This window comes from Pelodiscus sinensis, chromosome 13 (assembly GCF_049634645.1).
Source record: "Pelodiscus sinensis isolate JC-2024 chromosome 13, ASM4963464v1, whole genome shotgun sequence".
NCBI classification, from domain to species: Eukaryota; Metazoa; Chordata; order Testudines; family Trionychidae; genus Pelodiscus; species Pelodiscus sinensis.
This window is the reverse complement of record NC_134723.1, coordinates 15,875,725-15,889,611: the sequence shown is the minus strand read 5'-3', so window position 1 is coordinate 15,889,611 and position 13,887 is coordinate 15,875,725.

Genomic DNA, 13,887 nt, shown 5'->3' with positions numbered 1-13,887 from the left:
ACAGGGATCTGGCAAACCCCTTTTCAGCCTTTTTGCTTTTCATTAAATCACTACCTGCTTGTAGCAACATGTCAGAAACAGCAAGTCTCCCACATTTTCCAAATGCAATATGTAAAATCTTAAAACATATTGGAGGCTCTCTGCTAAATAGTATCGTCTGCCAGAAAAGCAGCCTTGCATGCACTGAGCTGGATGATACTTAGCTTTCACCACCTACATCTCATATTTCAAGAACTCTACTTCAAGAAATACAATCTGAAACTTGAGTGAATAACCTTGGAGTACCTACTATTTACAAAAATGTGGGGTTCTCCCCATTCATCCTGTAGACAAACAGATTTGGAAAAGAAGAGAGTGCATCCACAAGCAGACTTTCTTAGAATTAGTGTTGGATTTTCAGGGAGAAACTAAAATAATTGCCTCATCATTGCCCTTGCAGACCTACCAATTTCAAAAATGAAACAATTAACTCATTGTTTTGGCTTCCAAAGAAACTTTGGGATAACTGGGTTCCACTATTTGAGTCAGAACTGTCCAAAATTCCTTTCAGACTCTTCTCAGTTTAAAACTGAAAACAATTGCTTTTTTGGAAATAATTTTTTAAAATAACCAATCCATTAAATGTTGCTAAGGATACCTATGTTTTCTTGCCAGTCAGAAACACCAATCAGAAATCATTATTATATATAATATTGATTATATAATCAATATTATACAGATATCAATATTATATTGAAATCATAACTTGGTGAATATAAATACAAGAACATGACGAGTAATCGGAACTCCTCTCTAAATCCTTGGTCTTTGTAGAAGAATTAAACTAGAGTTTCTGAGTATCAGTGTATAGAATCAAAGCACAAATATTTTCTTTTTAAAAAAATGGTTTACTGAATGGAAAAATCAGAAAAGTACAGATTGTTCTCCTACCTATCCAGTAAATATTGATATAAATTGGGACTACTTATCCTGGGTACGATAATACTTTCATGGAATTTTAATCATAGTAATAAAGCACCCCACAGACCACCTAAATTGACCTTTACAAGTGCAGGATCATTTCCTACAACACACTTACAGCTGTTTTTGACAGTTGTCTGAAAATAAGCCTATGTCTAGATTACAGGCTTCTTGCATAAGAAACTTTTTTCGGAAGAGATCTTCTGAAAAAACTTCTTGTGAAAGAGAGCGTCCACACTGCAAAAGTGAAAGAGAACATTTAAGACTGCCTGGATGCTATCTCACATGTAAGCAATGATTGCTATGGACAGAATGGCTACCAAGGCACCTGTGCTTTTTCCTCCTCCTTCTTCTTCTGAAAAAACTCCCTCTTCCCCATCCATACATGCCTGTTTGCGAAAGAGTTCTTTCACAAAAAGGCTTCTTCTTTGTAGATTGAGGATTACCAATTGTGCAAAAAACCCTCTGTTCTTTCAATTTACTGTCAAAAGAATGTGCTTGCAGTGTGGACGTAACTCAAGTTTTGTCAGAAAAATGGCCGTTTTTCTGACAAAACTCTGGAGTCTAGACATAGCCTCAGAAGCAGGTAAGTTAATGAAAGAAAAGCAATATCTGTTGTGATAGGATCCAGAGTGACCTAGACAAATTGGAGGATTGGGCCAAAAGAAATCTGATGAGAGTCCTGCACTAGGGACAGAAGAATCCAAAGCACTGATACAGTCTGGGAACTGACTGGCTAAGTAACAGCTCAGCAGAAAGGGACCTGGGGATTACAGTGGATGAGAAGCTGGATATGAGTCAACAGTGTGCCCTTGTAGCCAAGAAGGCTAATGGCATATTAGAGTGCATTAGGAGGAGAATTGCCAGCAGATCTAGAGTTATTATTTCCCTTTATTCAGCATTGGTGAGGCCACATCTGGAGTATTGCATCCAATTCTGGGCCCCATGCTATAGAAAGGATATGGACACATTGGGGAGGATCCAGCAGAGGGAAACCAAAATGATTAGGGGGCTTGAGCACATGACCTATGAGGAGAGGCTGAGGGATTTGGGTTTGTTTAGTCTGCAGAAGAGAAGAGTGGGGGGGATTTTATAGCAGGCTTCAATTTCCTGAAGGGAGGTTTCAGAGAGGATGGAGAGAGGCTGTTCTCAGTAGTGACGGATGGCAGAATAAGGAGCAATGGTTTCAAGTTACAGTGGGGGAGGTCTAAGTTGGATACCAGGGAAAAACTATTTCACTAGGATGATGGTGAGGTACTGGTATGTGTTATCTAGGGAGGTGGTGGAATCTCCATCTGTAGAGGTTTTTAAGTCCCGGCTTGACAATGTTCTGCCTGGGATGATTTAGTTGGGGTTGGTTCTGTTTTGGGCCAGGGGCTGGACTCAATGACCTCCTGAGGTCTCTTCCAACCTTAGTATTCTCTGATTCTATGAAGGCAAGGTTCATCCTCCAGTAGAAATCCCTTCACCCTCCTATTGACAGAACTAGGAGGCCGAATAGTAGGAAGTGAAAAGGAGATGCAGAAGTCTGAAGGACAAAGTTAAGTTCGTAGTAGAAAGTGGTAGTGACTATGGGAAAGACTACTGAGAACTCAATTTTCACCCACCAAGGAAAAAGGATTATGAACTTTATATTGTGACAAGGAGGTGGGGTTTAAGGTGAAATTCAGCCTTGGGCAAAGAGCCTGCGCCAAGACTGTGCACCACTTAAGCTATCAAATTAGGCCTTGCCCTGGCTGTCTGTACATGAATGACTTCATCCTTAATAAATACAAAGCCAGGCCCAAACCAGATCTATTTTCTGCTTGAGATTCCATGGCTTTCCTTCCAGAATACAAGTATCTAAGGACATTCTCAACTGCAGTGGCAGTTTAAATTGAATTGGCATTTTGCAGCAAGTCACCCACTTTGAAATAGTTGGATGATAGTGGGAACAGCCTGAGGAAGAGAAAATATAAAACATTCTAGGTTTATAAAAGCTTGAGGCTATAATCTGGAAATTCAGGACTTCAACCCTGAGCTCCTTGGGAAAAGAAGTCTTGAAATGTTTTCCCCAGAGAATTTTTGATGTGCAGTTAAGTGAGTTATCCTTTCAGGATGAATAAAAATGTATGGCATGGTCTGAGGAACATTAGTGTCTTAATTCTCCCTCTACATTTTTCTGTTTAATTCTTGGTTATTAGCATATCCAAAAGTCATTGGCCGAATATCAGAGAGGTTTTGTAATGTGTTTTTCTAAGGAGATTGAAAACATAGATATTACATAGCATTGAGAATACTTAAAATTCCAGTTAAAACCTAGCAAAACCATAGAGAAAGTATTCAAAAGCAAAATCAATACACTGTGCTAAATGCTTTAAGAAATAAAGTCTTAATGTCTTGTTATAAGAAGCTAAAATGACAGCTTTTCTGAGATCAGAAGGTAGGGCATTCTCTGCAGACACTGAGCAACAATATACCCATTCTACTCCTATCAACCCTGCGACCAAAAGCCCTGTTCCTTTTAATCTAGGAGGGCAAGATGGTAGAGAGTAGGTCAGAAGACTGACAAGATAATTAAGCCCCAGTACATTCAAGGCTTTAAATATTAAAAGCATCACTTTGAATTCAAGTCTATACAACAGCAGGCAGCCAGTGAGACAGCAAAACAGCTGGTCGGCTGAATCCCCTCCTCCCCTGTCCCCCTTCTTAGAATACACAGCCACATTCTACACTGTCTGTCCCTCTGAGTTGTGACAAGCAGTTCATTCAAGACTGACGGGTACATTCTCCGTGCAGCATCCATGTTTAAATTCAGAGCAATTTTCCATGTTATTAAGGTATTTCTGTGCCTATATCACTGCCACCATTTTTTTAGGACCTTGTAAATAGCACTTGCACCTAGAAACTGATACCTTTCCAAAGAAGATCAGCAAATTAAATGCTCCCTAAATAGTACTAGCAGATTTACTGCTAAGTTCTCAAATTTCCTCATTTTGTAAAACATTAATTCAAATTATTTACAGTAAAATATGATTCTTTTCCGAGAGGCATATGCGTTGATGAAATATGCCTGTAATAATAGTTGCCAAATGTTACTCACTTTTAGTAGGTTATCTATCTATCTGGAATCTGGACAGATATCTGAATAGGCAGCCTGATCCATGATTAGCATGCATCTCAAAAATACCTTGTTTTTTGCTCTGTAATCTTATTCTGCACCTGACTCATGTTATACATGACCGATTTTCTCCCTTACAATTTTGGTCACTTTGGATAGTTTAGCAGAGTCCTAAAAGCCCATCCTGTTGCTCCTCTCCCTATTGTTGCTTTAGGTGAAGTAATTGGGTTCAGAATTCAAACTTGAACCTTGCAAACCACAATAAATAAGGCAGCTCATAGACCAGGAAGTACAGAAGAATCCACAGTAGCATACACTACTATCTGGCGAATAGAGTGGCAGAGAGTGAGAGTATCACACTTGCATTCTTTCATAGGCATACTGTTGCAGACACTATCTTCCCCCTCTAACCCATGACTCTGAGTCACTTACAGATTCGGTTCCTTTCTTTACAATTGGGTGGGAGATTGTTTTGGCAGGAATGAGATTGGCACAAGTACAGTAATATTCAGAAGCTAGATGTAACACCTAACACTTATTTTTAGAATAGATTTATAACAGTCTGATTCTCACAGGAGGAGGTGTAAGGGAAAGTGGGTGCTTTTATAGTTAAACAGTACAGTATTTCTGGTTACTTGGGTTGGAAGTCAGTATTACAAACAAGTTGCTCTACAGAACTCCATTTTGAGTGGCGTTTGTACCAATGTGTTTGCCTGAAAAGCCATAGTCAAATAGGGAAGTGTGAGGGAATTCTGACTGTCTTTGATCTCCCGGAGAACCTGCCTCCATTCTGGAGTGGACCCTCGCAGCATTTTCAGATACATAGACTATGGTTCTTAATGTATGGACCATGTGGCTTGGAAGGCAAATGCCTTAACCCAAATGAAAGATCCATGTACCTACTACTGACAGAATTAATCAATCTGCAATCGCAGACTATGTCTAGACTATGGGGTTTTTCTGGGGTACCTGAGGCATCCTGGAAAAACACTGCCACATCCAGGTAACACGTCTGCTCATCTGCTTTTTTTTGTGGAAGAACAGACACTCTTTCAAAAGCCATGTCTTCCGCCTTCCATGAGGAAGAAGGGCTCTTCAGAAAGAGGAGGATTTTCCAAAATTTGGCCCTGTGTATTTGGGCCAAATTTCCGAAAAGCCTCTTCCGAAAAAACTATCGGAATTTGCATACCTTTTTCCAATAGATCACCGTATTCTAGACATAGGCGCAGTGATAGTAGACCTTGGGTGCTTGTGTGTAAGATATAGTTGTGAACAATGAACACTGCTTTTCAGTACCAGTTTGGGAGTAAAAGTGAAGCACTCTTAGAAATTGGCCTTAGGTATCTTGGTGGGAAGTATCACACCACTTATGACCTAACAAAAAGAAAAAAAAATCAAAGATAAAAAATAGTACTAACAATCTTTGTCACTCCAGTCTTGTTAATGACACTTGACCTACAGAGCATCCAGGAGTGGGACTTGCAATTCTGTTCACAGTTACTAAATATCTCTTCTGTAGTTTCAGGTTTTTAATTAAGTCTTAGACTGTTTTTTGTTCCAGGTGTGCAAAAGCACAGGATAAAGGGAGTGTGACAAATTGTAAAGCTGTATTTGTGAAATGCTACAGTGATGTACCAAAATAAAATTATTCCTGACTAAGCAACTCCCTAAGGATATGTCTATGCTAGCCCCTTAGCTCGAACTAGGGTGGCTAACGTAGGCATTCGAACTTGTAAATGAAGCCCAGGATTTAAATATCCCGGGCTTCATTTGCATGTTCCTGGGTGGGCGCCATTTTAAAATCCCCTTAGTTCGAACTGCAATGAGGTATAACAGTTAATCCAAACTAAGGATTTAGTCCGGATTAATTTCTGACTGCCGCGTGTAGCTGCGGGCAGTCAGTTCGAACTAAGGGGATTTAAAAATGGTGCCCACCTGGGAACATGCAAATGAAACCCAGGATATTTAAATCCCGGGCTTCATTTGCAACTTCGAATGCCTACATTAGCCACCCTAGTTCGAACTAGGCGGCTAGTGTAGACATACCCTAAGGGATTGTCTTCACTATGCAATTAGTTCAAATTTACTAAGTTTGAGTTCTGGGCACCCAATGTTGAGAAGTTGAGGACCGTGACCCCACTGCAAGCAAGTATCAAATATGTTCCAAAGTAGCGTGTTCACATTTAGGGAGCCTGCCTTAGACTTAGAGCCCCAGGAATCAGTCGGGGAAGGGCATCAGGAAGGCTGATACTTCCAATGTCTGCTTGGCCCAGAAAACACCGATGGGGTGCTTACAGGGGCTCCTCTTCACATCCACATCCCACAAGGCACGCCTCCACTCCTTCCGCCATTGTGGGACAGAAAAGGGATGCAATGAGCCCCTGCCTTGTTGTGCTCTGGTTTCCCATGTGGATGCCACATCACTGTGACTATGGAGACAGAGCTGCTGCAAAGCAGTGTCCTGCTCATGGCACTTATGCTGAGCCTCATGGTGCAGTATGTCAACAGTGCCCGCATGTTGCTCCATTACAAACAAGATGAGGATATTGAGGACGAACACCAGTGTGGCCTGCAGGCCCTGCTTAGCCAATCCTGGCACTCCTGCTACTGTGCATGCCCCTCAATCACATGGACACAGTGGAATGTTGCTTCTGGCAGAGGGAGACAAGCTCAGACTGGTGGAACTACATTGTCATGCAGGGATGGGACAATCAGTAGTGTTTGAACAACTTCCATAGGCCCAAGGCCACCTTCCCTGAACTCTGCGAGTGGCTCACCCCTGCCTTTAGGCAACAAGATACCTGACTAACACCCACCATCCCCATGCAGAAGTATGTGGCCATTCCCCTCTGGAAGCTTGCCACGCTGGACTGGTACTGCTCTGTTGGGAACTAGTTCAGGGGGGAAATCCACAGTCAGCGCTGTGCTCATACAAGTAGCTAAAGCCATCAACCAAATCCTACCATAGAGGGTCATCACGCTGGGCAACATGGATAACATCATGGGCGGCTTTGTCGACATGGGCTTCCCTAACTGTGTGTGTCGGGGGGAGGGGCATAAATGGGACATACACCCCAACCTGGCCCCCGACTACCAGGCCTTAGAGTACTTCAGCTTCAAGGGGAACTAGTGTAGACATATATTCAGACATACGTAGTAGTATGTGTCCATTACAGAGAAGCTAGTGATACTAGTGATACAGAGAAAAGCAGGTAGCATCCACTGTGGTGTTCTCTACACTTGTACAACTAAAAAAGATTTAATTTTTTCCTACGTACAAATCATGGGCAGAATCTATTTTCCCTGTAACTCATCTGAAATTACTGAAATTATACTGATGAATTTGTCCCTCTAGCTTTTTCGTTTCTACAGAAAATCATTTTCTATTTCGGTAAAAAAAGTGAACTCCAATGGGCAATAGTGGCCATCAGCCTGCAGCCTCCATTATTATGCTAGCTGACCTGCCAAAATTACCACTTGAAGCAGGAATATGCCCTTATCTCCCACTTCATTATCCTCTGCATATCTCCCCTCTGCTTCCCTAGTCCTCTCTTGCTTATTCAGATATTTTTTAGACAATCTGTTTCTTGCCTCTATTTCATGATCCAATGGGATTTGAGCATGAATTTATAGGCTAGTCATTGCTTTGTTTAGTACTCTAGTCTTGTGTTTCCAGGTGAGTGGAGTACTCTAATGGTTTGCAGATGTGCAGCACTCCGTTACTGCCAAATGAACTAAAGAGAAGTAAGAAATGAGGAGAGATGAGCAAGCAAATTCATTGAGATTGAGCCAGAAAAGAGGGAAAGACGTAAGTAGGAGTAACACGATTCTTTTCTTTCTCTTTAGTCTTCTCTAACCAGGCTCTTGCCTTGCATCACAATTATTACCACCACAAACTTTACATTCGCTTGAGTATGAAATTCACTGGATACAATCTAAATAACACAAAGTTCATCTTCTGTGCCCTGCTATCTGTCTTTCAGATGCAAATATCTTAGCTGTCACAAAACATTTTGTTTGAAATAAAAAAGACGTTCATATTAAGTATTAGCAGCCTGCAAAACTCATTCATTTTAAATGACATTATCAGCAAGATTTGCTCTAGTGCTTGGCAAACCATTGATGGTTCTGTATCTCACAAATGACTGATTAAATGAAAATTATTTTTATATGAGTAAATTTGCATCTGGACTGTTATTTCTACAGCATCAAAATTCATTAGAGTAGGCTGAAACCACCACCTGCTTCTCAATTCCAAGAGCCCCCATTATGAAGCTTTGCCAACTTTGTAATATATTTGTAGCATAGCCCAAGTGACTGCTACAAATCACTGTGTCTAACTTCTACTCCATGGAGTCTAAATCTGGCCCCACTGAAAACTATAGGAGATTTGCCATTGACTTAATCAGAGCTAAGCATTCACTCATGGTGTCTACTTGTGCACCCTTGGAATGGGCAGGAATGTGAAGGGCTGGCAGGTTTGCAGAAACTTTGGTGGTTCCCAGAATGCCCAGACCCCCCTCTCTTCAAATCCTCCCTCCCCCCCACACCTGCCTAAGGCTCTGGGAGGGAGTTTGGGTGGGTGAGGGATGCAGGCTCTGGGAGGGAGGCTGTAGGCTGGGCCAGGGGATTAGAATGCAGAAGGGGATACAGGCTCTGGGAGGGAGCTTAGGTGCAGGAGGAGTGAGGCAATAGACTTTGGGAGGGAGTCTGGGGGCACGAGGGTGAGAGGTACAGGCTCTGGAATGGAGTCTGGGTGCTTGTGTGCAGGCTCTTGTCCGGGGCATAGGGTGGGAGCGCAGATTCCAGGAGGCAGTTTGGGGACAGGAAGGAGTATGAGAGTTTGGGGGCAGAAGGGAGGCTGGAGGAGAAATAGAAGCTCTAGAAGAGAGTGGAGTATGAGAGGAGATACAGTGGGGGTGAGGAGGGGGAAGGTGCCAAGCTTACCCGGGCCATGTCCATTTGGCAGTGGTTCCTGAGGAAGTAGCCTGCCTGCTATGCATGCACCACCCAGTCCCATGCATTCACCTGCCCCCCTATTGTCCTTGGGCAATTTAATACAGACTGTGGGGCCCTGCCACTATCACTGGCAGTGCAGTAGGGCTAGAGCAGCTGGAACATGCATCTCTGTGGCCTTGGTGTATGTTTGTGTCTGTGTGCTGCTCCCAGGACTCTGCATTGAGACACTCCCATGCCAACCAAGAGCTGCACAGATGTGTCAGCAGTTGCTCTAGCCCTGCTGTACTGCATGAGGGGAACATGCGGGGCTGGCCAGTAGGGCCTAGGGCTGTGGAGAGAGGTGGCATGCAGGACCCGGGTGGCACAGGAGAGGGAATACATTAGGGTAGCAAGCGGAGCTAGCAGGGAGACCCAATCTCACACTTTGACAGACCCAGGTCATGAATACTTGCTGCCTGTGGGAATGTGCGTCAGCGGGTATATGGCTCAACAGAATACAGAACAGGAAAAACATATATACGCATCTGTGATGGGGTGGGCAGACCCCGCACTAGAAAGGTGAAAACCCTCTGGGCAGAGGAAGTCCTGCCCCTTCAAGCAGACTGGGCATGCTCCAAATGCTGGGGCAGTATAAAAGGCCATGGAATAGCTCGGTCTAGCCTGGCCAGCGAAGGGGAAGGTTCCCTTGATGGAGCTCTAGCGCTGTTACAGTACATGGTCCAGATAGAGGAAGCTGAAAGGCCAAGAGTCAGTGACTGTTCAACTCCTACGGAGGTCCAAGGAGAAACCACCGCTGGGGAAAGAGGAGGCCCAATGGCTACGTGGGACGATGCCCCGATGGGACCAGTAGGAAGTGATCCAGGGACGGTGCAGGAGCTGCCCCTCCCACCCAGGTATCCTTGGCTCATTTCGGCCGGAGTCCCCACCAAGAAGGGGCAGTAGGCAACCCCTACACTCATAAGGCTCTGGGTTGGGACCCATGGAGCAGGATGGGTCTGGGTCCCCCTACCAGGGGCAAAACCCAGACTCACTGCCGTACTGCCCTGCAACCAGAGGCACTCATTGACTCTGGCCATTAGGCCATACTGCCCTGCAACGAGGGGCACTTACTGGTTCAGGCTATCACGCCTTACAACCCTGAATTAAAGGACCATCTCTGACTCTGGCCATTAGGCCATAGTACTCTAGGGTCAAGAACATCTATTAATTGTGACTAGTAGGCTGTTAGCCCTGTGGAGCAGACTACTGGAGGACTGAGAGTTCTGCATGGGGCAAGGGAGTTATGGACTAGCAAGCGGACTGGGAGCCCAATGACCAATCAAATGTGGCAACCACACATCGGAACAGCCATAGTCACGTGATGGGGGTGGGCAGACCCTATCACACGATCTTCGATGGACAATCCAGCATAGGAGAGTGGAAATTGAACATTCCTGAGCTAATTTTCAGGGTACCCTAAGTCACAGGCCACTGTCAGGAAATTTTACCTGCTCAGCTTTCAGTTGGGCTATATTGAAAAACTCCTTGATTATTTACAAGACAACTTTATGACAAAGTACATAGTACTTAGTACATAGTGGAGAAACCATCTTGGATTTTTTATTCACTGATCAGGAGAACTAATAGGGAAAGTGAGAATAATGGGAAACCTGAAACCATAACCTACTTGAATTCTGTATAGTAAGGAATGGAGTCACTGACTACAGAAATTCATAGGTGTTATATTTCAAGAGAGCAATTGTTGGAACATGAAAAAAATCTAGTGAGTAAGATGCACTGGGAAGACATTAAAATATACTAATCACAATAATACAAAAGAACTAGGAGAAATTAGTAACATTAACAACAAATACCAAAGTTACATACTAATTAATAAAATGATCTGGATTACTGTGTCCAGTTTTGTTTGGGAAAAGGCAAATGTAGTGCCCATCTTTAAAAAAAAGGAAGAAGAGCAATCCACACAAGACTGGTCAGCCTCACCTCAGTCCCCAGAAAAAATTATGGAGGGGATCCTCAGGGAATCCATTTTGAAGCACCTGGAAGAGAGAAAAGTGATCAGGAATAGTCAACATGGATTCACCAAGGGCAAATCGTGCCTGACCAATCTGATTACCTTCTATGACAAGGTAACTGGCTCTGTGGACATGGAGGAGTCAGTGGATGTGATATACCATGACTTTAACAAAGCTTTTGTTATGGTCTCCCACAGTATTTTTGTCAGCAAGATAAGGAAGTATGGATTGGATAAATGAACTGTAAGGTGGCTAGAAAGCTGGGTAGATTGTTGGGCTCAATGGGTAGTGATCAACAGCTCTATGTCTGGTTGGTGGCTGGTATCAAGCAGAGCATCCCAAGTGTCAGTTCTAGGGCCAGTTTTGTTCAACATCTTTATTATTACCTGAATGACGGGATGGATTGAATCCTCAGCAAGTTCACAGATGACATTAAGTTAGGAGGAGAGGTAGATATGTTGGAGGATAGAGATAGGGTTCAGAGTGACTTAGACAAATTGGAGTATTGGGGCAAAAGAAATCTGATGAGCTTAAACCAAGACAAGTGCAGAGTCCTACACTTGGGACAGAAGATTGCCAATCACCATTACAGGATGAGGACCAACTGGCTAATCAGCAGTTTGGCAGAAAAGACCTGGAGGTTACAGTCGATGAGAAGCTGAATATGAGTCAACAGTGTGCCCTTGTAGCCAAGAAGGCTAATGGCATATTAGGGTGCATTAGGAGGAGCATTGCCAGCAGATCTAGAGAAATTATTATTCCCCTTTATTTGGCATTGGTGAGGCCATATCTGGAGTACTATGCTCAATTCTGCCCCTCCCCCTCTCCGCCCCCACTACAAAAAGGATGTGGACGCATAGAAAAAAGTCCAATGGAGAGCAACAAAAATGATTAGGAGGCTGGAGCACATGAGTCATGAGGAGAGGCTGAGGGATTTGAGCTTATTTAGTCTCCAGAAGAGAAAAATAAGGGGGGATCTGATAGCAGCCTTTAACTACCTGAAGGGAGGTTCCAAAGAGGATGGAGACAGGCTGTTCTCAGTCATGACAGATGACAGAATGAGGCGCAATGGTCTCAAGTTACAGTAGGGGAAGTTTAGGTTGGATATTAGGAAAAACAATTTTACTAGGAAGGTGCCAAAGCACTGGAATGGGTTACGTAGAGAGGTGGAGAAATCTCTATCCTAGAGATTTATGTCATATATGTCACAGACTGTCAAAAAGAGGACAGTGTTCAATTGTTTTCCATATTCAGTAGCTGTAGATCAAGAGTTAATTGATTTGCAGCAAGTGAGGTTTAGGTTAGCTACTGGGGGAAACTTTCTAACTATAAGGATAATTAAGCTGGAACAGGTTACCTAGAGAGGTTGTGGAATCCTCATTTCTGGAGGGTTGTAAGGACAGGTTAGACAAACAACAATCAGTAATGGTCTAGTTATATTTAATCCTACCTCAATGGGAGGGGATGGACTAGATACTTCTTGAGGTCTCTCTGGCCCTACATTCCTATGATTCTGCAAGCTGAAAAGTACTTTCTCATTGGGAAAGAAAAGGTCTGCTGACCTAAGAATGACAACGAGCAACACTTAGTCTGTAAAGCTGTCAAAGCACGTTTTGGCATTAATGGGCAGATACATCAACTCTGTAAGAAAGGCTATGTTTTAGTCATGGGTCTTTTTAATAGCCCAACAATGTGGCATTTAATTTCAAAAAGGGAGACTACACAAAAATGAGGAGGTTAATTAAACAGAAATTAAAAGGTACAGTGCCAAAAGTAAAATCCCTGCAAGCTGCATTGGAAACTTTTCAAAGACACCATAATAGAAGCCCAACTAAAATGTATATCCCAAATTAAAAAACACAGTAAGAGACCTAAAAAAGAGGCCACCGTGGCTTAACAACCAAGTAAAACAAGCAATGAGAGATAAAAAGGCATCGTTTAAAAAGTGGAAGTCAAATCCTAGCAAGGAAAATAGAAAGGAACATAAACTCTGTCAAATTAAGTGTAAACATGCAATAAGAAAAGCCAAAAATTAGTTTGAAGAAAAGCTAGCCAAAAATTCCAAGTAATAGCAAAATGTTTTTAAAGTACATCAGAAGCAGTAAGCCTACTAAACAACCAGTGGGCCCCTGGATGATCGAGATGCCAAAGGAACACTCAAAGACAATAAAGTCATTGTGGAGAAACTAAATTCATTATTTGGTTTGGTCTTCACTGCTGAGGATATTGGGAAGATTCCCAAACATGAGCCATCTTTTTAGGTGACAAATCTGAGGAATTGTTCCAGATTGAGGTGTCATTAGAGGAGGTTTTGGAACAAACTGATAAACTTAACAGTAACAAGTCATTGGGACCAGATGGCATTCACCCAAGATTTCTGAAAGAACTCAAATGTGAAATTGTGAAACTATTAACTGTGGGTTGTAACCTGTCCTTTAAGTCAGACTCCGTACCTAATGACTGGAAGATAGCTAATGTGATGCTAATATTTAAAAAGGGCACTAGAGGTGTTCCTGGCAATTACAGACAGTGTACAGTGTACAGTGTACAAAGTCTAATGTCGGTACTGGGCAAATTAGTTGAAACTATAGTAAAGAATAAAATTGTCAGACACATAGATAAACATAATTTATTAGGGAAAAGTCAACATGGTGTCAGTAAAGGGAAATCATGTCTTACTAATCTACTAGAGATCACCCAGGGGCCCACTGGTTGTTTAGCAAACATGTAGTCAAAGGGGATTCAGAGGATATATGGACTAAGATTTCCAGAAAGCTTTTGATAAGGTCCCTCACCAAAGGCTCTTAAGTAAATTAAGTTGTCATGAGATAAGAGGGAAGGTCTTCTCATGGA